This window comes from Poecile atricapillus, chromosome 2 (genome assembly GCF_030490865.1).
Source record: "Poecile atricapillus isolate bPoeAtr1 chromosome 2, bPoeAtr1.hap1, whole genome shotgun sequence".
Taxonomy (NCBI): domain Eukaryota; kingdom Metazoa; phylum Chordata; class Aves; order Passeriformes; family Paridae; genus Poecile; species Poecile atricapillus.
In genome coordinates, this window is record NC_081250.1 from 56,511,593 (window position 1) to 56,538,698 (window position 27,106).

Here is a 27,106-nt window from a genome sequence, read left to right on the forward strand (position 1 = left end):
CTGCCATTATCACTGTTCTGCAGAACTGTATCTGGAATTCAATGAGTGTGGAGTTCACTTCCTCTTAACCCCTTTGGAGTTTGCCTCCGAAATCCCTTTGGACTTTTCTTGGAGAACGGGCCTGCAAGCGTGTGGACATCACACATCAGTTTGAGATGTGAGAACTAACAAACCCAAAATCAGCAGTAAGATGACAATAGGTAGGCTTGTGGATTTTTATCAAGGTAATGGAATGTACTGCAATGTAGTGCTATGTTGATGTCATGATTTTAAAGCAGTAACTAAATAAATTACTGGAAAACTTACTTACTTTTTGCTGTGAGATATGGATTAGAACAAGAGCAAAACAGGCTTAAAACTTAAAAGGAATAAAGAAAGTTTATTAACAAACTACAAGAATAACAAAACCAGAATAAAACTTCCAGAAAACTCCTTTTTCTCCCACTACCTAACTATTCTCTTGTTTACATGATAACATAGAGACAAAAAACTTTGGAACTTTGGTGTTTGAAACAGTCCCAATTCTTGTTAGAGTCTTTTCATCAGTCTTTGTAGAGAAACAGAAGTCTTTTTCTGCTAATCTATGGAGTTTCTCACAAGAAAACTATTTCTGTTATAGCTTTCTATTTCTCTGATGCCAGCTGCCCAGAAATCCTGCCATCAGTTCACTCCTCCCATTTCACATCACTCTGAGGTGTGTTATGGGTCAATGAGTCTAGGGATGTCATTTTTAAGGATGGGTTATTCAAAGGCAAAAGTTCTCTTCATCTCTCTCTGTGAGCCTCCCTGGAAATATAAGTTTTCTCTTTGCCTCTCAAGGCCCCAAATCTTCAACTATTACTTCTCCCCCCGCTGTTCCAGCACCTCACTGTATCACAACTACTCCACTGTTTGCTCAAAATCCACACTTTGAACACTCCATTCCTCCCAATACACTCTGTCATGAATTAAAGGAGCTTTTTTCAGAACACTATTGTCCATCTCCATAGCTTTAACAGAAAAATATTTCAGCTTAATTAAAGCATCTCTTTATTCTCTCTTTCCCATCTAAAACTTAACTCTTTCCTTCATTGTCTTTGATGATTTTATGATGTCTTCCTCATGTTATCTCTCTCTCCTCCTCTCTCTCTGGGGAAAAGGAGTAATCTGTAAATCTCATCCAAGTAGTAAAAGAGTTAAAGTCTTGGAAAGCTGCAAGTGTTCATGGTGTCAGGTTTCAGTCCAGCAGCAGAAACTACAAACTAAGCCAGACCAGCCGGCTCTGTTTCTCTCCCCCCACCCCTCCGCCCTCTGCGGCCTTGTCCGGCCTGGAGGGGGGGAGGAGGCCGAGACAGAGCCTTGTTACCTCTTCAGAAGCCAGAAATCAAAGAGAGCAAGAGAACCCTGGCTTTACATCTTAAGGTGGTGTTCACAAGTTGATCTCACTTCTCAGTGGTTAAAACCACCGCCAGTTCTCAGCAATGACTAATAATTGGTCACAAGAAAAAGCTCTCATCAGCCTCTCGCAGCTTCAACTTCCTTAGCTCTCAAAGCTATCTTAAAGGTAAAGCCACCCCATGACAGCTGAGAATAAACTGAAGCTCATCAGTGTCTTGGGTTGTCTGTCTTTCTATATTTTTATCTGGTTTCTTAGTTACACCCATAATGATTAAATGACTAATCAAGGAATTTAATGCATTATTAGATGTTAAAAATAATGCCCTCCCTCCAAGATCCATTTTAACTTTCTTTAATCTCTCTGTGAGCATATTGAGAAAGCTCTTTTTTCATTTCAGTGTAGGCTAATTTAATCCCATTTTTGAGACACCGTTTTGATTTTATTCAGATGGCTGAATTGCTTGTTTCTCAACTCTCTCCTTCACAGTGTTTTTTAACTGTTCATTCCAGGATCACTTTATGTGCCCCACCCTGTGGTTTGCACTTTTCGTAACTTCTTTCATGTATACATAAACTTCACTATAAGGGATTCAGAATGTTGTAGTACCTTATGAAAAGGATAAAAATCCCACATCTCCCATTGTTGGAAAAATACTGACTCTGAAACAAAATTTGACCATGACCTTAAATGTGATGCATGAATTAGAATTAGGGTTTTGCAGATTTCATTCAAATTGTTAAAGGTCCTGCTATAGGCCAGACTGATCTGCTGAAAGCCTGGTCTTCAAGAGAGTGGAGCAGAGTGGAAGGAGAGAAACAAGTAAAGAAAAATACAGCTTAAGGTGTAGAATAGCTAGAATTATTCAAAAGCAGTGACATTTTCTGGGTTAAAATTGGGCCTCTTTACTTTTTACAGAAGTATTCACAAGTCTCTGTTTTCTGCCAGTTTCTACTAATTGGAAACAACATATAAGTATCTTCTTGGGCCTGACTGCAAGGAGAATAGAACTCTAAGCCATATAATACAAGCTCACTGAATGTTTCCACAGTTGTTCTTCCTGAAAGGAAAATGAACCTGCTCCTTGAAGTCTGTAGAAGTTTATAATCGCTGAAGACAATGACTCGCTCTATTCCCTGCATCGCCTTCCTGGAGTGACTTTATGATGCTTGTATCCCCAAATTGTCTGTTCTGTTTGTGCTGGATATTAAGTCCTGCACCTTTGAGACTGGTTCTGAGAGTGAAAGTGGGGGAAAAAGAAGTGCGCAGTTTATTTTCGGAAACTGCACTCACTCCTCCACATTCCTGCTCCTGGACTGCGTTGTCTGCAGCCTGGAGAATGGGACAGATCTCTCCTTTGCTTTTAGTTGGTTTATAGCTAGCTGAGGCAGAGAAGTTCCCCACACTGTGCCTTTTCTTTTTCTTGGAACTGATTGGCCCTGCTCTAGACTGAAAACCCAGAAAAAATACCAGGAGCTCACGTCTGTCGCCCAGCGGGTCCCGGGATGTGGCATTTTCCAGTGCAGGAAGGACAGACAAGAGGCTGAGTGAGCAGAGCTACACCCCATGACAAGGACTTTCTGAATTTGTCATCTCTTCAGAGCAGTGAGACATTTTATTGTTTAATATTATTATTTTTTTATGTTTGTGGATACTTTGCTTGTTAAATAAAGAGGTTTTTTTCCACTTTTCTCCAAATATTTTACCAAACCAGTTGGGGGAGGGGCCGCTTGAATTTGCTATCCAGAGGGACCACATTTGGATGTTTCCTCCCAGATTTGCCCTAAACCAGGACACGTGGTAAAGCCTTAGTCAATTAATCAAATTAATCCATAAGCCATAAATAAATAAAATAAATCTAATATTTAATTATTAGATTTAAATCAATCTAATATTGATTGCAGCCCTTCCTCCTTCAGTAGCTTATATTCTTTTCTCTTCTGAAGAAAGGATGGTGAAAAGAAACTGGATGCATAAACCTGACTGTTCAGCACTTCTTCCTATCTGTATTTTCTCAAGCCCTTTAATGGGCAATCAGCCTTTAGGAACATGTCTATTTTACTTACCCCTCAGTGCTTTCTGTCTCAGTGATGTCATTCTGCTTTACCTAAGTGCTCAGCTTTGTTGGATGGTATTGTTACTATACATATGGTGAGGTCTAACAGTACTTCCAATGTTTGCTTTGTAACACACGGAAAAGACTTAATTGTTCATGTTGTTTCAATAGGCTTGCTGAACAGTGGTTCCTATGAAACGACTTTTTAAAAGTTGTCTGGAGGAAATGGTAGAAAAAATAACATCACAGAGCTACAAAGGTTAAAGAAGGTTTGAGATTTACATATTAACAAATGCTCAGTTCATTTAATATAGTTTTAAGCTTAGGAGGGGAAACAAAATCATCTATTCTATTGAGCAAGTGTCTTTGCTTTTCATTAACCTCCTGTATATACAGCAATTTAAGCCAGTCTTGCCTGTGCATGGATATGCAAACAGGAAGAGTAAAAATATTATTAATTACAGATTCTTGTCAGTATATATGATGCACATAGCGTAGGGCACAAGCTGCTCTGTCATCCTGTGTTGAGTCTGGCACATATTTAGCCCAAACAAGCTTACACATGAATATTGTACCACCTAGGAAGCCCAGTAAATTTTCCTAAGGGCTGAATTTTTGTATAAATGGACAACCAGTAATGATGGAGAATCCCTGTGGTGAAGCTGGAGTTCTGCTAAGTGCAAAACCAGTAAAGCTCAGCTCGTCTTGATGTCCCCTGAGAAGGGAAAATAATTAGCAGGAGCCTTCATGAGAAAGAAACATGCTTATGGTGAGGAGAGACTGTAAAAACATTATTGCCTACAAGTCAGATGTTTCTGCAGGTAGTATTTCAAACTAAACACTGATGGCCCTGACATCTGAAAATAATTTCATATTTCATAACAGAAACATCTGGGAGAGAAGTACATAAATAGAGCGATAATACAGTTCATATATGTGAACTAAGAAGTGACATTCTTGTCTGAGGTGGTACTGAATGATCACTGAGGCACTGGCAGAGAAGTTTTTGGTTTGTAAGAAATTTTGTTGTAAAATGAAGTAAAATAGCTTCACTAATACAAAAGAAATTAGCTCATAGAGATTGTGGAAACAATAAAACTAAAGGTCGAGGTTGTCTTTGCTTATGAGTCCAGGTACAGAATCTGACACCAGGAGATGAATGACAAATTACATGGTAGAAGCATATCTGCATACCTCAAGGGAGCAAAGAGGGACATTGCCAAGCAGACAGACACCTGAACAATATCCTGTCCTCACAGCTCCTAGACTCAAGACCAAAAAAACACATAGGCACAAAGGCAGATGCAAAATTTAAATTGCAGACTCAAAGTTATGGGGCATGCAGGGGATGAACATTTTCAGATTGCACAGGATGTTTTACAGCATGTTTAGAGGAGCAGCTAAGGGTGAGGAAAAGAAAGGGTCCAGTTGACTGATTTAGGTGGAAGGGATGGCTGTCTGAGACAAACTTAAGGTACACTAGCATACTTCAGTTTTAATACAGTTTTAATCTGTTAATTGCATTCTTTCATAGTTAAAAATTTTGGTTCAATGCCAGGCAACAAAAGTTGCTTGCTCACCCTCCCCTGCCACAGCTGAACAGAGTAGTAGAAAAAACTTAAAGGGTTCATGAGTTGAGATAAATACAGAGAGAAAACATTTCAATGGCAAAACAGGCTCACCTTAAAGGTATAAAGTGAATTTATTAGTAACAGAGTCAGAGGAGGATAATGAAAAGTAAAATAAGCCCTTAAAAACACCTTTTTCCTCCCAGCCCCTCGCTCCTTCCCACTGACAGTGCAGGGAGACAGGACATGGAGGTTTTGGTCAGTTCATCACCCAAGTAAACAAATGGGGAAAAAAAAAATATTTTCCAGAATTCTTTTTCTAAGCATAGGTTAATTTTTTCCGCTACTTTAAAGCAATACCATTAATATAAGATTTCATGTTTTCTTAGTCTGCTAACAGTTGTCACGCAAAAGATGACATCTTGGACTCCCATAGGTAGGTCATTCACCTGGTAAAGAACCATAGAATGGGTTGGGTTTGAAGAGAGCTTCAAAGAGCATCTAGCTCAACACCCTTATTAGTGGGAGGGGCATCTTTCACTAGACCAGGTTGCTCAGAGCCCCATCAAACCTGACCCTAAGTACTTCCAATAGTGATCTATCCACAGTGTCTCTGGACAGCCTGTTTCAGTGTCTCACCAACTATATAATAAAAAAATCATTCTTTATGTCCTATCTACTCTCTTCAGTGCTGTGTCCTGTCACTACAGACCTTGGTGTAAGTCTTTTCCTATGTTTCCCCTTCTTGCTAGTTTGAAAGCAAATCAGTGGGAGGAATTAACTCCATACAAATATCTTGTGAGATTCCAAGTCAGAACTACAATTTAATATGAAAATTACAATAAAGGCAGAAATACAGAAACACTGGCTTAAACTGACAAAGTCAGAATATGACCTGATACCCCATTGGTCAGGGTGGTGGTAGCAGTCCGATTAAGCTATGACTGCAGTCTCACTGAAGTGATGGAAATTAAACTCGAGATCATTTGAGTAAGGAGGTACTATAAGAGTGGATCTTTATTTGAAGGTTTTCAGAGGCAGTAATGGAAAGATGTCCACAAAAGCCCACCCCCACAGGGGTGAGTACACATATAGGTTGTAGGAAATTAGAATAATTGATAAAAAGCACCAATTAGGAGGACAAGTGGTGATGCAATTCCCCCCCAGGTCAAGCCCTTTCTCTGGAGTCCCCCCCCATGTCGGCTCTAGCTGTGCTCTCTCTATGAAATGTGTCTCAAAGAGCTGTTCTCAATCTTAGTTCCCAGGAAGAACCAAGATAGCATAGGGGCCCTCCAACCTCTTGTACCTCTTGGTGCTCTTGAGAAATTTTCATGATGCACTTAAAGTTTATAGGTTGAAACCTGGGTGTTGATGTAGCATTTGTGTGATAGGCGACTGGGTGTTGCAGTTCACACTGTTGGCAGTTCAGGCATGAGAAGGTCTGATCTACTTCTATTGTTTTGTAAATGCCACAATTCACTCCAACAGACCAATATGTTAAAATACTTAGACAGGAAGGACCTTTGAGATCCTTCTCTGAGATTACCTCACTTCTGAGAGTCATATAGGACTTACTATTTGGACTTGAAACAAATTGCAAGCCAAACATTACTTTAGTTCCTGCAAAAAGTGTGGAGAAAAGCAGGTGAAAAAAAAGATCTAAAAGATAGCTAAAACTAGCTCCCTAAGGCACTCAGTGATGAGTCATGTCACTAGAAGCCTTCTAGTGAATGCTCCTGACAGACCTGTTGCTCACACCACAATAAAATGTGTAAATAATTCAGAACTGAAGAATAATTCACTTTGAGGTTAAAGGTAAGTGTCAGCTGTGATCTGTTTATTTTAGATCACATAGGTGCTTGAACAGTGAAGGAGTTGAGCTGTTGAAAATACCCATTTAATATCCCAAAATTATGAATATTGTAAAATTCCCCAGTTTTCTCTTGGCCAAAGCTACCAATAAGGCACCTAGTTTTGCAGTAATGATTTTTTTCTTGATTTAGAAGATTAAAATATAGCAACTAGTTTGTGGAAACTGGTGCATCAACATTTGAACTTAAGCAAACTGTCAGTTTGCATCAACAAAGATTTTTGACTTCTTTCTTAGGATAGGAATTTTGATTTTAAACATTAAAATAGGAACAGCCTACACATTTTTGGGTATTTTACAATGTCTGTGGCTGGACAGAAATGTCTGTTTGCATTAAAATGTGTTTAGTGGTTTCTTAGGAAACATTGGTGGAAGAGTTTGAGAAGTAGGGAACTAAACAAATATGAATAAAAAATCAAGATAAAATAGTATAATACTCCATGAAGGGGACATTTCTCCCTATACTTCTTCCTGTTTCATTTGTGTTTACTGTAGCTATGTTGCATTATCAGTGCTCTTTAAAGTTTTGATTTACTTGAACAGTTTTGTGGTAGAAAATAAAGTCTTACATATGATTTCTAAGTCATCACTAGCAAAATGTGATGAATGGCAAAATAAAAAAAATCCTGCTTTTTCTCTTTGTCCAAGGTAAGGGAGAGCCTGCTGCATATTTGTGGCAGCCCTGCTAAGCCAAACCATCCTTAGCTGGGGAGGAGATACTGGAGCAGTCATCTATTCTTTCTTCATTCTTATTCTTGTAGCAACTGAAACTTTCTTCTTGTAATTATTTTATATTTTCACTTGATACAGAACGTTTTGCACATGTTGGATACTTTTTTTTTTATTCCTTTGACCAAGGCTTATAGTCAGCTGTCTAAGTTGTATCCATTCAGTGCTCTATAACTGGCTATTTATTATTTGCACTTATAAATCCAGAGCCTTTGAAATCAGTGTGTGTCTTGTTAGTGTCAGGTGTCATATTGCACATACTCTTGGGGAGCCTCTTCTACCAGTTTAGAAACATCAACTTCTAGTTGAAGTCGTGGCATTTTTCTTCAAGGCAAGGAAGAGTAAAAAAGAAAAAAAAAAAAAGAAAAAAAAAAAAAGGAAAATAGGAAGAAACAGCTAAAGGCCACCTTGTAAAAAATATCCTAACTTTGGCATCAGAATATTTAATTGTGTAGTCTGATGAGCCCTGAAACAAAAGAAGATGGCATTTACTGATGAACGCAATAGGGTAATTTTCATATACCTAACTAACCACACTACTTACGAACATCAACCACTGAACTGCAAGAAACTGGGGCTTTGTAATTATTCTTAGATAATGGTAGTAGAGAATTTGTTTCCACACTATTGGAAAAAAAAGTTATATTTTAAGCTGTTAATTAATATAAATGATTCTAAAGCAGATAACTACAGTTATATAGTGTTCACTTATGTGATCCTGAAGTTTTGATGCTTCTCTCTTCAGGATTATTAGCTGCCTGGTATGTCCACTGCAATATAGAATAGTGTCCAGTCAGGCTATGATGGGCTTTTGAAAGTCATGTTAATTTGTTTTCTTCTCCTATTTTCTGGTTGATGCTTCTTTTTGTCCCTGCTTTCTCAATGACTACAATGGCTCTCTGGTAAGGAATAGAGGAGTGAGGCATTATAGCATGTTTCCCAGCGAAGCTGTGGATGCCTAATTCCTGTCAATGTTCAAGGCCAGGTTGAACAGGGCTTTGATCAGCCCAGTCTATTTCCCACAGCAGTGAGATTGGAACTAGATGATCTCTAAAGTCCTCTCCAACCCAAATTATTCTAGGATTCTATAATTCTAAAAGTTTAGCAGCCTTTGCTAGATGGTGGTATTACCTCTGCTTTATTCCGTGCTTCCGCTGAGGCAGAAGTGGAGGCAGCTATTGTGAGACATGGTAAAAGAAATTTGCTACTTTCTCAATAGGTGGAAGGCAAAATGCACAGTAGTAATATGCTAATATTGAGATAAAGAAATGTAAAGTATTTCTTAACACAGATTTTGAGCCATCAATAGGGAAAACACTGGGGAAGTGTCATAGCCAACACTCACAAATGCCAACCCAGTTTTTTGCTGATTAGTTGGAAGAGAAATCCCCACCTTGCTCTTTAAAATTAATGATTGACATTGTGCTTCAGGCTTAATTAATTCATTAAGTATATTTTCTAACCAGTAAAGATACAGTACTGTTGAATACAAAAGCAAAAAATTTCTTTTACAAAATTTGCCATTCATACGTGAATGACTCTTTTTGTGGAGAAGAAGCAACTTTAGATATATTTTTCTTTGTAGTTTGATTGACTGTGCCCCTGTTCTTCTCTTCTAAGAAAACAAGGACAGATCAGCAACTCTGTTTTCAATTATTTTTTTAAAGCCTTTGATACCACGGTTAAGTCAGTTCCTGTTTATCTTCTCTCAGAACTTTTTCTTTGATAATTCTGAGTAATCAATCTGATTGTGATTTTATTTAGGGAAGGTTTTTTGTTATTTTTCTGTGAAAACTTGTCTCTTTCTCATAATATTTGAATCCCTTGCTGATAACTATCTGTCTAGCCTATAAAATTTGCACTTGTATTTACTAAGGAAAAGGTGCAAACACTTTGACTGGGAGCAGAGACTCAAAACAATTTTTTTTACCATATTCAGCACAAATAAGGGATATTGATTGCATTTGAATAAACCTGTATTTTCGGTTGTTTCACTTTGGACAGCTGTTTATTCAGCATGCAGAAGAGAAAGTTTTCTCATTAGGACAGTGGGCAAGCTATATCTCAGGGACGTAAAACTGCTGTGTTCAAGTCTGGTTGCTACACTATTACACATTAGTATGAGAGCAAGCAAGCACTTAGCATTTTTTGTGCCTGCCGCCCATCTCCCTTAGTTTTAAACCTGAAACCTCTTCTTGGATCTAAAAAATATTTATCAAGAGAAAGCCCACCGATTCCCAGAGAGGATGGGTCTTGCCAAATACTTGTTAAAATTATAAGAAATGTCTGCTGGGAGAATGCCTTAGTGGATTTCATTTGCAACATAATTCTTGTTTTGCTTTATAAGAAAAATAAATATATTTTCCAAGAAGCTGAGCATGCTCTCTCTTCTTTTGCACTCTTTGCAGAACCAAGACTATGAGAATGGTAGCTGTGTCTTTCTTCAATTTTGTGGTTCTTTCCAGTCATGTTTTCTGTTGTGGTCCACTATGGAAAAATAATAAAGTGCAACAACAAAAAAGTCTTTCACTTTAATGTGGTTACAATGGTTTCCTTTGCAGATTAGCTTCCTTTTAAGTGTGGTCTCCATGCAGAACATCAACAAATAGTATAAAGATTTATTGCAGATTTAGCTCAGCAAAACAATGCATTTTCTCTAATAGATATTATTATTTTTTTTCTAATATAAGCCAAACATGTTTGCTTTTTCAGTTGGGTAATCAGAATGTTAAGACTGAGGAGACATGGTAGTAATTTATTTCTCCCTCTTTCCTAAAACAACCATGACAAAATGAAATTTCAGCTGGCATATTACAACACACTTGGATGAATACAGAAAAGGTCTAACATGCATTAGCTGGAAACCTATGACTCCTTGCAAGTAAAAGTGGCTGCTTTAGGATTCATAAGATATTTCTTCAGATTTTCCTATCATGATACTTGCATTTCATTGCCACGTATTTAACAAATGTCTTCCTAGTATTATCAGTTCTATCACAATTTATGCATCTAAGTAAAAGGTATGTGGAAATGTCACTCACATCAAATTAGCTTTGTATATTAAACCACTTTTATTAAAGACATCTAAAATCTGTGTTTATGTAGACTGATTTCAATCACTGATGGGTTTGTATTTCAGCTAGAGTTTGGCCTACAGTGATCAAGGTTGTAATATTTCAAGACCAGATAGCAATATAATTCTGTATTAGGAGTGGACTTTTTCTCTATCTCATGCCAAATTAACTTTTCTTAAAGTATGGGACACAGAACACAACATGGTGATAGAGTGTAACAATCATGAATAAAAAGAACAATATTCTGGCCTCTTATTTTACACTGTTCTCATGTCTAACTGAAATATCTTAGTTTTAATTATTCACTTAATGACTGACCATTCTTCTTTTTAGACACTGCTGTAATACTTTTCCTCTTCCATAAAAAGGAAATAAAACTGAAAAGTACTGACGAGCTCTAGAATATATATTTACAAAAGGTATCACCAGTTAGTCCTTAAAATGTGTCTTAGCTATATTAGAAGAATGTATGCTTTAATGCTTGTCAATATATAATGTAAGCCTTGGAAAGTAAAATTAAAGAAGTCTTAGTTTCTGAATCAGTTTATAAGATCAGAGTTCAAAAAAATGTATAAACTTTGACTTGACACTAGACTGCTAATGCTTTGTTAAGATTATAGAGCACTGTAGATTATAGAATACCTTTTCCAGTCCTGAAATATAAACCAATTTCTTTCCTTTGTTTTTGATAATCCCCACTTTAGGATTCTCTCTCTTTTGAAAGAGTGGAAAAAGCCAGGATTTAAAATCAGCATTTTAGCTAAATGTTTTGCACAGAAATAATGCTTAGTCTGTGGTTGAAGTTGTTAAAAGGAGAACTATATTTAAAGATTAAAAAACTGTCACGGAAAATGGAAATCTAGTCCTTAATTCAAATTATTTCCTTGATGTCTTTTGAAAATTGACTGAAGAAATCTTTTTATCAGCCCTTCCACATTTGCTCCTTTTTAAATTTAGTTTTAGTTTGGTTTTGCACATTTTTTTCCCACCAGTTGTTTTTCCAACATGGTTAATATCATAAACATGAAAACTTTTTTCTGCTCGAGGGAAAAATGGCAGGGTCCAAAGAGAATGACATCACATTTTTTAAAAAAACAGGTTCCTCAAAATTCAGCCTGAGAATATCTACCGCCATTCCACATCTCTGAAAGATCACTATATAGCTTTTTTTTCCTCCAGGATATAAACTGCTGTGTAATGCATCAAGATCAATGAATTTTCATTCTTCCAGATTTCATGGTTACAGAAACAATAATGACTTACAGGTTGTAAAGGGTTTTGTGTACGTTTTGTAATGGTGGTTTTGAAAACTGTCTATAAAATATGCTTTCTACTATCCCTTGCAGAAAAAATACAATAGAAAGTTCATAAGCATCAAAGAGGTCTTAGAGGTCTTAATGGTGAAGACAAAACTCAGACAAATGTATTAAAAAAATATTGGAAGGAAAAAAACCCATAATTCTTATTTAAGAAATGTATCTTTCAGTATAAAAACACCTCTGTATCGGATGTAGCTATCCTCAGAGCACTAGGCTGTGTCTTGCTGGTATTAAGTATAAATATATGTAGTTATACTCTTCAGCAAGATTGGGTGTCTACGTCCAGGATAGTAACTATTTTGTTCAAAGAAGCTGAATTGGTTCCATTAGAAATACATTTTAAAAAACCCGTAACATTTATAATTCATACAACTGATAAATGTTACTTTATTTTCATGCTTTAAAAGGATGGCTGACAATTGTACAAGTTTGTACAGCATTCCAGGGATCTAGTTTTTCCAGTACTCATGGTATCTCAGTTCTTCCTACAAATCTATGCATGTGATTCTCCTCCAAAGAATAGACAGTGCTAGACTTGCACTAGTTGTTTTTAAGCTCAACCAAAAAAATATGTTTTCCTTTAGCAGCAAATTAAACTTACTTTAACTTTATAATATCCAATTGTTTTCTTGTTTTCTGTAAGAGATGTAAGTGGGCTAGTTGCTCTAACATTCTCTACATAAAGCCCTGTCTCTGAGGTCAAGGGAAAACACACTATTGACTTCTGTGTTGATGGACAGTAAATTTCTTCTGACTAGAAAATTCACAAAGGTTCTATAATCATCATTCTCATCATCAAAACAGCAATAAATATCTGTTGGAGACCAGAATTACTACAAAAGGTTTCATTTTGCAGTATATCTCTATATATTTCATTCATAAATGTCCCAATTTTGAAAAATTAAGTATGAGGGTTAGCCCACAGAAGTGCTGATCTCATAAATTTTCAATATTAATTCAGCAGAAACACAAATCAAAAGTTAAAAGTTGTCAGAGGTTTTGTTTACATTATTTTTCCATTTCCTTATTTGTATGATGAAGTCTAGATTTTAGAGGTTTGTGACAGCCAACAGCTGGCCTGGAGGCCTCATAAATAACCCTAACTATAACTTGACCAGCCTATACCATTAAGGAAAGAAGTAAACATCTCTGTGAAGAAGGCATTGAGAAGGCAAGGGATTCAAACAAAAGATACCTGCCAATCCACAATGAGCAGGGATGCAGGCACTTATTGGCAGTGAGCTGGGTGGTAACCAAATTTTAATTGGGATCAACCACATGGCTATTTTAAAACCCTATTTAAAAGGATTGTACTCAATAAAATTCACTATTGCTGTATGAACTTTGCTGTGTCAAGTTGCGTCCGTCTCAAGTGCGACAGAGGTTTGTTAGAAACTGCCAACAAAAGGTCCGGCTGGAAAAATTGCATATAGTTTTTAAAACAAGGAACTTTTTATGAAAGTCTCTGAAGAAGCTTTTTATTTATCTTTCTTGTGCAGATACTAAAATGGCAATGGGATATTATATGTTCTTGATGTTCATTTTCTCTATGATGTGTATTTTTCTTGTAAACATTTCAGATCAAAACTATCGACATTCAGATTCATTCAGCGTGGGCAACAAAGGTGTCCAAGTGGCCTATGAAGAAAGAGAGCTTGCGGTGCTTTAGGTGCATTTATTCTTACAATTCAAAGATGTTAAAATTATAGGGGCAAATATCTTTATTCTTGCAGATATATTCTACATGTGATTTGAATGAGTTTACATTGCCGTGAAGGAAGTTTCTCTCAACAAGGAACCACTATATAGCAAGGTGGAACTTGTAACTGCTACTGTTGTGCAATAGAAACAAAAATATGCTTTAGAGATATGCTCTGTCAAAAGGTCAAAGTGAAACAAAAACTTATTTCTTTCAGGTTTTTCTTCAATATTTGTAAAGGCATATTATAGGAGAAGGGGAAAAACAAGATGCCTTATTTATTTCTATTTCAGATGCATAGAATATTTTGGAAATATTTTGGAAATATTTTGATAATCAGCATCATTCAAGAAAATGGAGTGATACAGGTGAACATATCCTTAGAAGTGTTAATCTGGACAAGTCTAGCAACACAGGCAGTGAATATATTTTGCCAGGGATTTCAATGTAACTTAGGACTGAAAGAATTTTGGCTCTACAACAAGGCTTTTGCTGTTGTTGAGCCTCTCATATTCTCTCTCATATTCATGGCTCCATTGTTTATGCTACCCAAGATAGTGAAACTAAAGTCAAACTGGGTATGTCTCTGTGTCAGACAATCATATCTCTAGTTTCTGCACAGGTGGAAATCTTTGTCAGTTCTTCCTTATTGTGCTGGTTTGAAGGTAAACCAGTGGGAGAAATGAGCTCCGCACAAATACATTATGAAAGATTTCAGGTCAGAGAAGCAGTTTAATAGGAAAATTACAATAAAGTCAATAGTACAGGGACACTGGCTTAATCCAATGAAGTTGGGGTACAACCTGACACCCTGCTGGTCAGGGTGGTGGTAGCAGTTTGATTAAATGCTAATTGCAGTCAAGTTAGAGTGATGGATGTGGTCTTGTCAAAAACAGTGGTCCTGTGGGAAGGTCTTGTCCTTCTCGGGAGGTTCAGTGGTGGTGGACAAGAGCTCTTGTCCTCTGGGTGTCCAGTGGTGGTTGTGGTGCCCCAAGCCCCAGATTATACACAGGCAGAAATGTCTGGTACCTCCCCCAGGGCAGGGACTTTCACAATGGGATGATGTAATTCTAGGGTCATTCTTGGGAATCCTTGAGGACCCATTGGCAGAGATGATGCCCTTAGAGTGGGTGTTGCTGCTTGTCTCAGTCTAGAGACAAGTTTAGGAGAAGATCACTCTAGAATGAGTGTTTCTTGAAAAGTAAAGGGTTTCAGCAATCCCTTCCCATTGATAAAAAATTAATATTAGTGGATGAAAGTGAAAAAACCCAATAGTTTATTGATAAACAGAATGCCTGCACAACACATAAAAAAATTACTAATGCTAATGATATTGAATTGTCAGAACCTTACCCCCATTGCATACACACACCCACACCAGAACAATAAAACCCCCAAAGTGCCAGGGAAAGAAAAAACAATGGGTGACTATTTGGCAGGGAGAAACAAAATGGTGACAGCTTCTGTTTCAGGGAAGAAAAAAACCCCAAAAATTCATGCAGCAGCTCAGACAAAGCCAGATGGGAACCTGGTAAATCATGTTGGTCTCCTCTTCACAGCAGATGAAGATGGTGGATTTTGGTGCCCTTTTTCTTGTTGATTCAGCCTCTCCGAAGTCTGGGGCTGGGATGGAGAAGTCCCTCAGCTCCCTGCCAGTCCCCAGCTGATTTGTCTCTCTGATCTCAGACCAAAACCAAACTGAACAGTTCAGGAAAAAATAAAACACTGAAGGATTGCTGTAGCAGTCTCCCAGGCCAGGGAAAGGGAAAAAAAGCCTTCTTGCCTAAGCTAACAGAAAACCAAGCTAACTAAGCAACAAAGTAACACAGTCCCTGCTCCACCACAGACACCTGAGAGTGAGGCTTTGAAAAAGCCCATGTAGGAGCCCCAAGGTCTTCCCCCCCTGCCTCCTTCCAGACCCACCTTTAAAGCTACAGCATTTCTGGGCATAGACCAGATGATCAGGGAATAGAGTATAATCATAAAATCACCCGAAGACACAGCTGCTTCCCTGGGGGAGTTATCACAGCTGAGTCATGGTGAAGAGAAAGAAACATGGCTGCACCCATCGTAACAGTTCACCAAAAAGGTGATGTAGATGGTGGTAGAATACATACTTTGGTTACACTCCATATTGTAACCCAGGATATTTATACCAAGCAGACCAGAATACAAGCTCAGCACTTAATGAGAAAAACAAATCCTTTGAAGTAGCAATGAAAATGATTTGAATCTTCTGAGTAAACATGAAAGTTAGGAAAACACTCATTTTATGTTCTGGCCTATGAATCACTCTCAAAGAAAGATTTTAGCCATTAACATAAATTTACATTCCTTTCAGCATAATTTCTTTCTTAGGTAGTTCTCTTTTTCTGATTCTAACCTGATTCTTAGTTCTATCAGATTCTTACTCTATCTGTACATGTCTTAAAACTGTCTGAAAAGGTTATGGTCCTAGAATCAGTAAGATTTTGAAAGCTTCCACTGTGTTTGCAGCAAGAGTGGAAAATATTCCTTTTTATTCTATACGGCTCTTTGTGAATGGGATTAGTACGTTAGGAAATCATGGATGAGGGTGTTATGTGGGCATAATCTTTGACTATTAGACATTAAAGGCTGAATTACATCTGTCCAAGGCCATCAAGGATAGTGAAAAGCTTCTATAAGTATGTTGGCAATAAAAAAAAGGCTAAGAAAAATGTGGGTCCTGTCAGAAAGTATATGAGAGACCAGGTTATCCAGGACATGAAGAAGATTGAGGTACTCAATGACTTTTTTTCATTAGTCTTCACAGCAATTGCTCCAGTCATGCTGCAGAAGGAAAAAAAGGAAACTGAGAGAAGGAAGAACCTCTCACTCTAGGAGAAGATCGGTTTCAAGAACATCTAAGGAGACTGAAGGTGAACAAGTCCATTGAACCTGATGAGAATCATCCACAGATCCTCAGGGAACAGTCCAAGGATGTAGCTAAGCCACCATCCATCTCATTTGAGAAGTTGTAGCATTCCATTGAAGTTCTCACTGACTGAAAAAAAAGGAAACATAACCCCCATTTTTAAAAAGGAAAATAAAGGAGACCCAGGGAACTACAGACTGGTCAGTCTCAACTCTGTCCCTGGCAAAAATCATGGAGCAGATCCTCCTGGAAACTATGCCAAGGCACATAGAAAATAAGGAGGTGATTTACAACAACCAACATGCCTTGACTAAAGGAAAATAATGTCTAATAAATATGGTGGCCTAATGCTGTGGTGGAGGAGGAAAGAGTGATTGAAATAATCTACCTGGACTTGCGCAAGGCATTTGACGTTGTCCCTCACAACATCCTTGTCTCTAAACTGAGGAGACAAGGATTTTAATGATGGATCACTTGTTGGGTAGGTAATTGGCTGGATGTTCACACTCAAAGAGGTGTACCCAATGACTGGGTGTCCAAGTGGAGACCTGTGGCAATGGGGAACAAAGTGACACAGACCCCCTTATGCATCCAAAATCACTTTATTGCAGAAATCGCCCCCTTTTTATGCCTTTAATCTCCGCCGGACATGAGACCAAACTGAGGCCTAACAGAAATTAACAGAACAAGGGCACCCATTGGCTGGCCCGGCTGCAGTACTGCTGTCTACGCTTCCTATCACCCAATCAGCTTCCCGCTCACATGCTGTCCTAGCGTTCCTCCAGCCAATCACAATCTCAGTCCCAGCTGTCACTCAGCTGATCCTCCCTCCCCTCACTCATAACTGCCTCTCATGCCCCCCCCCCCCCCCCAGCTGACTTCCGAACCCCTGCCTTGCGCTGTGCGTTCCAGCAGGGCCTTCTGGTGAGCAAAACTTTAACAATTATAACCCCATATCCCACAGACACCAGTGACAAGGAGCATTCCTCAGTGATCAGTATTGGGACTGGAGGGGTTTAACATCTTTGTCAGTGACGTGGACAGTGGGATTGAGTGCACGCTCAGCAGTTTTGTCGATGACCCCAGACTGTGTGGTGCAGTCGACACACTGGAGAAAAGGGATGCCATCAAGAGGGGCCTGGATGAGATATGGGCAGGCTTGAGAGGTTTGCATGTGTGAACCTCATGGATTTCAACAAGGCCAAATCAAAGGTCCTGTGCCTGGGTCAGGGAAATCTCAAGCACAAGTACAGGCTGGGTGGAGAATGGATAGAGAGCAGACTGGGGGAGAAAGGCTTGGGTGTGTTGGTGTATGAGAAGCTCAACATGTCTTGGCAATATGTGCCTAGAGGCCAGAAAGCCAACCATATCCTGGGCTGCATCAAAAGAAGCATCATCAGCAAGTCGAAAGAGGCGATTCTTACCCTCTTCTCTGCTCTTGTGAGACCCCATCTGGAATACTGCAGCTTGTTGAAGGGCTCCCCAACACAAGAAAGAAGTAAATCTTTTCAAATGAGTCCAGTGGAGGCTATGCAGATGATCAGAGGGTTGAAATACTTCTACTATGAGGAGAGGTTACGTGAGTTGGGGTTGTTTATCCTGGAGAGGAGAAAGCTTTGGGGAGGACTTGAAATGGCCTTCCAGTACCTAAAGAAAGCCTACAAGAAAACTGGAGAGGGACTGTTTGCAGGGACATGAGTGGCAAGACAAGAGGGAAAGGCTTTAAGCTGAAAGAAGACAGATTTAATTAGATATTAATAAGAAATTAGTAAGAAATTACTTGCTTTGAGGGTGGTGAAGCACTGGAACCGGTTGCCCCGAGAAGCTGTGGATGCTCCATTCCAGGAAGCGTTCAAGGCTAGGTTAGCTGGGGTTTAAGCTAAGTAACTACTGATTGGATGCATTAATGTCTGACACTGTAAAATACCAAGAAGGCATGCTCAGAGGGTTTGCAGCCCACCACTGGGATGTAGAACTTCTATTAGTCAACACAGCCAAATGCAACAGATTTATTTTTTTTTTTAAGTCAGGTGCAAGAGAAAGCTAGTACTGAAACACTGCATGCTAATGCTAGCGAGCTCTATTAACAAACTGAACATTTTAAACAGCACGTACTCATCCTGTATTAAGAACTTTTTCATCAAGTGCCAGCCTCACAGCAGTTCATCTCTCTGAGAAAAGTGTAAGTAAGGCCAATGGAATCTCAGTTGATTCAGTGTAAATGATGGAGGCACTGACTCAGACTGACAGGGAATCTGAGACATTTATTCAAAGGAGCAAGCTGGTTTTATACACTTCTTCAAGACACAGTATTTCCTTATATGGTATTTTTTTACTAAGCGACCTACCACAGTGTCAGTAACACACTTTCTTAATGTCCATATACAGGGGTGATCAAAAGCTGTTCAGGTGTCTGTCAGCTTCCAGCAGGCTCCTCTCCACAGGGCTCTGCTGTGTGGCACCTCCTCCCCACAAGGTCAGGCAGAGACCTGACCTTCATTGTGCTGTCATGGCATTCTGCCATGACACATCTTACAGCCTGCAACTCAATTCTATCATATCTCTCCCCACAATTCAGGCAACTGCAGTCAGCAGGAGGCTGGCAAGGTACAGGTATTAAATTTTTTCTGATATCAGCTTAAAGACGCTTCTTTACACTATGCAAAACTTACAGGTATCCTAAAAATTACATTATTAAATGCCTTAATAGGGCACCAAGTTTCTCAGAGAAAGTGAAAGACAGAGGAAAGTATGATGGTTATGCTGTTGTCCCATTAAGGTAAAAAGGAAAGAAGCTGTAAATGATCAACATCAAGTGGCAGATGACATGCCATATCATCTGACTAAAAAATCATCCTTTTATCAAAAACCACCCCATTTTGAAATTCAGTATCATTATGAAAGCCATTCTGAGAATAAAGGAAAAAACATTTCATCAAAGGACATCTCTTATTACATCCCTGGGTTATAAGAAATGTGTCTCTCATTCAAACACTGCATATTTTCAGTTAGAAGCATTCCTTATAATTTCAAGATATCTTGTTTCATATAAATGTTTCTGTCCTTCAACTTCAATTTTTAAAAATTATGACATCAAAATAAAAGTTGCAACACTAAGCAGTAGAAAAATTTCTTTAGAAAGAAAATAATTTTTCTGAAATTTTAGGAGGAAGTTTTATGTTGCTGTATAGATTTGTCTTTTGCCTTCAGTCTAGGTTTTTATTCGAAGATGATTCCTGCATTTGGGCCACTATAAATTTAGAAGTACTCTATCAGCATTGCTTACTGTTGACTATTCTGGATCTCTTGGTTTCAAAGGAAACCTTTTGCAGATTGTGCATGTTTATTTATACGTTAATTGGCTATCATGTTTTTCCAGGTATATAATTCCAGAAGTCAGAAGTTTAAAGTCCTTAGTTCAAAGTGGGCTTAGAGTGATTTGAGAAATATAAGAGCAGTAGAGAAGAACGAATGGATGTAACATGCTCGCTAGGCTTAACTATTGCCTTTGCAGGAGCTTCAGATATTTGAGCTATAAATTAGAACCATGGGTAAAAATGCTCAGGGCTCCTTTTCTCTATCCAGTTCATTCCAATATAAGGTAAGAAGGGGGTCCTATGTTCTTCTTAAAATCTGGTAGTAATTACAAATTCAGTCTCTGGCTTTATTATAAAGTATGGTCTTTACTCCTTATTATACATGCCAAAATTCTGAGCTACTTCAGGATTTATTTTCTTAACTGTTGTACTTCACAAAGGAGAAAGGGTCCATGTTCCAGTATCTTACTGTAAGGGCTCTTTACCTTAAGGATACTCACCTGGCAAATGGAGACCATTTTAGATATTTTTATGTATCTCCAGATTAACCTCAGCACTTGATTATATAAAAAACAATTATATAAAATATGTGCTTTAAATATGCTACAATTGTCTTTTTAATGTCTCTTATTCTGTAGAGGTTTAAAGAATGGGTTTCGCATCTCATTGGGTTCTGAATTGTTACCATTTTTGAAATTATGGCAACTTACAGAGACATCCAGAATGTCTCCCTAATAAGAAAGAGAGGTTGGGAAAACAAGTTTTTTTTCTGTCTTTCTTTATTGCAATTTATTTATTTTGTGTTGTACCCACTACACTTTGAACATTATTGTTGACAAATATCAGGCAGAGAATGACTTCCTTTTTTTAAGAAGGACCTGCTTTGATTTGAGGCTTCAGTCCTTTCAATATAATGACAAAAACAAACAAAAAGTTTTAGTCTGTCTGTTGCATATCCTTGAAAAATAATTGCATTGCAATACTAAAACATCTATTTAATGTCTTATTACCAATATGTGAAGCCAAGCAAAACAGGATCAGATGATGTATTTTCACATGATAATAAAAAAAACCCCAAAACCCCAACTCAAACTATTGTCAGCAATAAGATGTTTTCTACTTTTTGTCTTTGGAAATGTGTTTGGTTACTTTCTCTGTCATGATGCAACACAGAATGAATGCTTGCTTTTAAGGAATCAGGAATCATGAAAATTCACTCCCTAAAGAAAATCTCAGCAAAAACATAATACTGCCTCATACTCATGCCTTTTAGTCTGCCTTTTACTTTGATGTGGAAAAATTATTGTGTTTAAAAAAACCAATGTGAACTGTAAGGCAACCCACTATTTTATGCAGAAATGAAAAAGGCCTCTATTTCTCACTGATTTAATGTCTTCAAGCCAATAAATGAAACTCATAAATAAACCAGCACTTGAAATAATATTTCTAACTGTAATTAGCAGATGAGTTATGTAGGTGTTTCTGATAGCTCCTTTTTTCAATACAATTGAAATGTATTGTGGCAATGAACTGCATTTCCTTATGCTTGAAGGCGGAGAAGTTGGACAGTGGCATAGAAAAAGTATTGCTATCTTTCATTTACCTTTATACTGTTTAGGTAATTTTAAAGAGTTTCTCTTTTCTGTTTTATGTCCTGCTCTATTTGTAGAACTTCTGATGAAATTGAGCCCATGAGTATGCAGGACAAATAGCTGACTTCTTAGCGAGACTTCTTACGTCTGTTTTGATTACAACAAGAATAAATACTTGGAATCAATGACCTTGTTGGTAATACTAGTTACTTTATGTTTGTTAATTTCTTTGCATTAGAAACAAAATACAAATTATTTTTCTCTGACTTACATTATTTTACAAGGCAGTGTAACTAGGAGTAATACAGTAATCACATACTACAGAAATATGGCACTGCAATGTTACTTGCAATAGTTTCTCAACCTTTCTTGATATCTCTTAGTTATATATGACTTTAATTTGGAAAAACACAGGTGATTTTTTTTTTATAAAGTATTTTTAACTGCTACATCCAGTTTCAGAACGTTTTGTATTTCTGGTGACTAGACCTTTGCAAGCATCTTCAATATGACTTAGATAAACTTTTACTCATATCCCATTAGAAGGTAGCAAGGGAATAGAAACATCACTTTAATACTTTGCTCACTTTTTAGCTTCATTTTGTAATCAGACACAATGAATATCTTTAGTTTTCTGGTTATAGGCAGGTCTGGGAATCACCTTGCAGGGTTTCACTTTACTGTCCCTTAAATATATTCTCCAGTGGTTAGGCAACCGTGCTGAAGAACTATCGTACAATAAAACAACCAGCTATATGGAAATCTAGGGAATGATTAGTAGCGATGTTGTGCTGAATTATAGAGAGGATTGTGGATGCTAGCTCTGGAGCAGGCAGCAGAGAGCCTGTAGAAATTGCAGGCCGCATAGCTTTCTCAGTCCAGCCTGAGAAAGTGGCCTGGGAAGTTTTAAGGAGGATTTAAAACAATCCTCACAGACAGAAAACAGCCTTGCCAGGTGCTGTTTGTCTGTCCCTTGTTTTCTTTGCAGGAGAAAGTCAGGGGGGTAGTGTGCCCCACTGACCAATGATGGTAATGTAGTAGTTTACTAACCAATAAGAGTTTCCTTTCTGTACTTTCCACGTATCAGTCTATAAAACAGAGCTGAAGTAATAAGCTATGAGAAATTCTCCTGAGTAACTCCTAGAGAGTCTGTGTCGTCTCTTCCAAGCCGTTCCTAATAGAGCGACAGAGGATAGTGTTAAAAACAATTCCAAGAAGCAGGAAATGGAATGTCAGAAAAATACAAATTAAACTTTCAGTAGCACATAAACTCCTACAACCAGCCTACAGGCTTACTAAGCAGCTCTGAAACTGGGTAAACAGAAATAGGGAATAGCTAAGTTGTAGAGTAAACCACTCCCATGACAAAAGTCTGAGTAAAAGGTCTTCTCATGCTATTCAACCTATACTTAAATGATGAGGGAAAAAATAAATGCATGAGCTTAGCAGGATATGCATCTAAATTAATGGTCAACTATAGGAATCATAGATCTTTTTTCTATGGGTTGGAGAGAAACTTTCATTTATTTTGTAAATTCAGCTGTGAAAACTAGCAGCTTTATCACATAATTAATTTCAGGTTAACAAATGTCCTATTCCTTTATGTAAGATTGATAGTTAATAGTTCTGGACTGATACTGACACTGCAACATTTATTTACAAATGCTTATTGACTGCAATGCATATTAAAAACAGAAGTTAAAGAATTATTCTCTTATGGAAGGAGAACATTGCTGGATGCTGTTGATAGATACACTTTCAAGAAAGCAAAATGGGCATAAGCGGTTTAAAAAACTCTGAAGATATTGAAAGAGAATTTCAAATGTAGCAGTGAGAAATATCAGCATGTTTACTAATAAAAATAATATTCAGTGGAAGAGCAAATTTGTAGGAAATAAGACTTTCAGTTATTTCAGAAATTGAGGAATCTTTATCACTGTCCTCAGTGATAAAGAAGGTGAATGGAGCTGTTTTAGAACTTAAGAACTCTTGATTACTATGTGTAAGGAAGGCAGGAGACCAGCATGGCTAAGTAAGGGCACCTTGGTCAAATGGAAGTGTAAAAAGGAAACACACAGGAAATGGAATCAGAGACATGATGCTGCCTAGATGTGCAAAGATAAGGTCAGGAAAGGTAAGGCACAGTTGGAATTCAGTTGGAGCTGAATTTGGGGATGTGAAGAACATCAAGAAAGTTATTATTTACAGACGTGTTGGCCAGAAAAGGATGATTAAAGAAAAATATATCCCCTCAGCTAAGTAAGTCCAGAGAAATAGTGAAAACACATTGGTCATTGGAGGCTGAAGTAATTTTTTACCACAGCATTCAATAATAATCTCTCTTCCCACATTTTTCAAATTCCCAGACCACAAGGTCGCAATGTAAGGAATTAAGTCCTTCCCCTCATCCCAGGACAAGATTAGGATTGAGACCTCCTGAGGGACCTGAACATACAGAAGTTCCTGGGATCTGACAGCATGCATTAAATGGTGCTGAGGAAGTTGGTTGTCAAGATTTTCTCCTATTTGAAAAGTCATGGCAGTTGGGTCAGTCTCCCATGACTGGAAAATGAGAAACATCACAACCATTATTAAAAAAAAAAATTAAAATTTCACAGAATCACAGAATATACTGAGTTGGAAGGCATCCACAAGGATCATCAAGTCCAACTAAAGGCCCTGCACAACACAATTCCCAGGAGTCATACTGTGTGACCAAGAACAAATACTTCTTCAATTCTGTCAAGCTTGGTTCTCTGACCACTTCCCTGGGGATTCTGTTCCAGTGCTCAACCCTCCTCTGGGTAGGAACCTTTTTCACATACCCAACTTAAATCTCCCCTGACACAACTTCAGGCCATGTCTGGTACTTCTTCTTTCATATTCCTGTATACCTAGGATCTCCTGTTATCCTTGCAAACAGATTTTTTTTTTTTTTTCCATAGAGAAAATGATAGTGTAACTTGAAAATCTGTTGAGTGAACAGAAAAAAATATGTATGGGTACATACATAAGCATTTTGGGTTAGTGTGTCCACTACTGCAAATAATTAAACATATACAAACATAAAAAAGAAAGAAAGTACTTGCAATAGTTTTGTTGATAAAAATTCCTGCTCTTCATTCACTGTTAAAATATTTCAGTGCTCACTGAACAGCTAGAAATTACAAAGGAAAAATGCAGAGCTTAGTGAAGAGTAGAATTTGTAAAAATTAATTAACCGTCTAGTCCAACATTTTATTGTAAATTTAATATATATTAGTATAATTTGTGTTTTATTGTACATATATAAAATCAAGTATAAAAACATGCTTTATGTAAAAAACACAAGCAACTTGAGATTGCAAAAGCAGCTGCTGGAAAACCAGGAATTTGCAAGAAAACGACCCAGCAATTAAGATAACACCAAGAAGAGGTGGGTCCACCCAAGCAAGATAAGCACTCTAACGACCCAGTGATTAACGTCTGATACAGACCTGATCTGATTCTCCAGGACCATGCATCTCAGTGTTGGTTTCCTGAAAAAAACTACACAGATGAAAAAAACTCTCCGAGATTCTGCATCTCAAAGCCTGCTTCCTGAAAAACCAAACTTCATCTCCTTCTCAGAAAACTCATCAGCGGTCCAGCAGGAGAAATGTGAATATGTAACAACACAAGAAAAAGAAAGAAACTGAAACTGCATGGCCTCAAGCTGAAAAATCTGTATAAAACACAGCTCTCCAAAAGACAAATTGTGAACTTGGGGGAATCAGTGTGACAGAGGCTGATGTTCACCCAGAGCTGATCCCGGGCTTGACGCTGACAGTGATTGTGGTTGTTTCCAAAATTCGATTTTGCAAATTTTTCAATAAAATTGTTATTGATAAAGTTGGCTGTATTTCATTTATAACAGTAAAGATGAGTAATTTTCACCTACTACACATTGAACTCCATGTTTTCCAGGGAGCAAAGGTATTCAGACAATCTGAATTTAGATTATGTTTTTCCCTGCCATTGAGCATCTTTCTTTCATCCACTGGAAGACTCTAGACAGTTGACTTAGAATCTAAATATGATGCAACTCCGCAGAGTAAAAGATGATACATCTGTGTAAACACATTACTGTGGCTTTAAATACTATCTCAACACTCTCTCCAATGGTCTTCAGCCTATGAATAATGTGGACAATACAGTTTGTTGTTTATATCTTGATGGTCTTGGTGTGACAGTTTACAGTCTAAACATTAACACAGGAATGAATTCTTTGAAGCTGTGAGACTAAAAAGCATATTAAAAGACATGAGAAAAGTATGGAAGCACATACACATATAGTGTAAACTATAGGAGGAATATATCTTCTCAGGACATTAGATAAAAGATTGATATAGACAAGGTAGGCTGAAAATTTTCTTAAAATACTATTAAAAGATAAAAATTTCAAGTGGAACTTACTGCTGCAGCTTTCTCTTGCCTCTCATCACACAATTTTGTGTTGATAGGTTTGACTTTATACTAAAGAAGCTGCTTAAGTCAAAATTTTATCACCTTCTCTGCTGTAATCATGACTAATTCTTAAGGTTTATTGTGATTCAACTAATTTGAAAAAGAAACTGCAATTAAACAAGAATAAAAAATACAGTGTTTTGCAGCAACATCAACAAAAAAAGAAAACTCCCCAGTGGAATCTTCTTAACCCTATAAATCTATGACTTTCTTCCACTTCTGCTCCCAAGATTGTAAATATTCTAATTCTTCAAAGGTACATAACAAATTTGTATCCGTTTTAATAGACACATTATGTAAGCATATTTTTAATATTTTGAAAACACATGAAATTATTATTCCATTTTTATACTGACTTTGTGCATCTCAAGTCAGGACTTGCATTCAAACTTCCTCATTAGTTGTATTTCCAGCTTCTGAACACTTCATAAATAACATCATGTCAAAGTAAAGAAAAAAGCCCCCACCAACAGAGAAACAAATAATAAAATTTCTGCAAAAGAACCAAGCTACATCGAGTTTAATACAAAAGATGGTCAAAAGAGAAGAAAAAGCAATTTCTGAGTGGTTTACTTGACCTGAAAGGTTGTTCTTTATTTTGTGTTTCAGTTTCAAACCAATGTATTTCTTCTTGTATTTTGATTGTGTATATGAGAAATACGTGTAGTTAATTTTATTATAGGTATGTGTCCTGGTTTGGGGCCAATTTGTTTCCTCTAAAGGGCAGAATTCAGCAGCCCCTTTTTCAACCGGTTTGGGAGCCAATCTCCTTCGAGAAAAGTGGGAAAACCTGTTTATTTAACAATCAAAGTACTCACAAACATGAGGAAATGAATAAGATTAAACAGTGGAACCTGTCGTTGTTCTGAAGAGACGGCAAATTCAGAAAGTCCTTCTGTAGTCCAGGGAGTCCTTCCGTGGGGTGTGGCTCGGCCCGCTCGGTCTCTCGCAGCCGCTCTGGGGCTCGTCAGGGCCGCTGGGGAGGGAGCGGGGCCTGGGACACAGGCCTGGTGTTTTGGGCCGGAGAGAGGCCGAACAGGTCCTGAAAAAAAAACCCCAAAAAAATAGTCTTGGAGAAAACCTTTCTTGCCGTATCTAATGAGGAAAACCAGCGAAAAAACCAAGG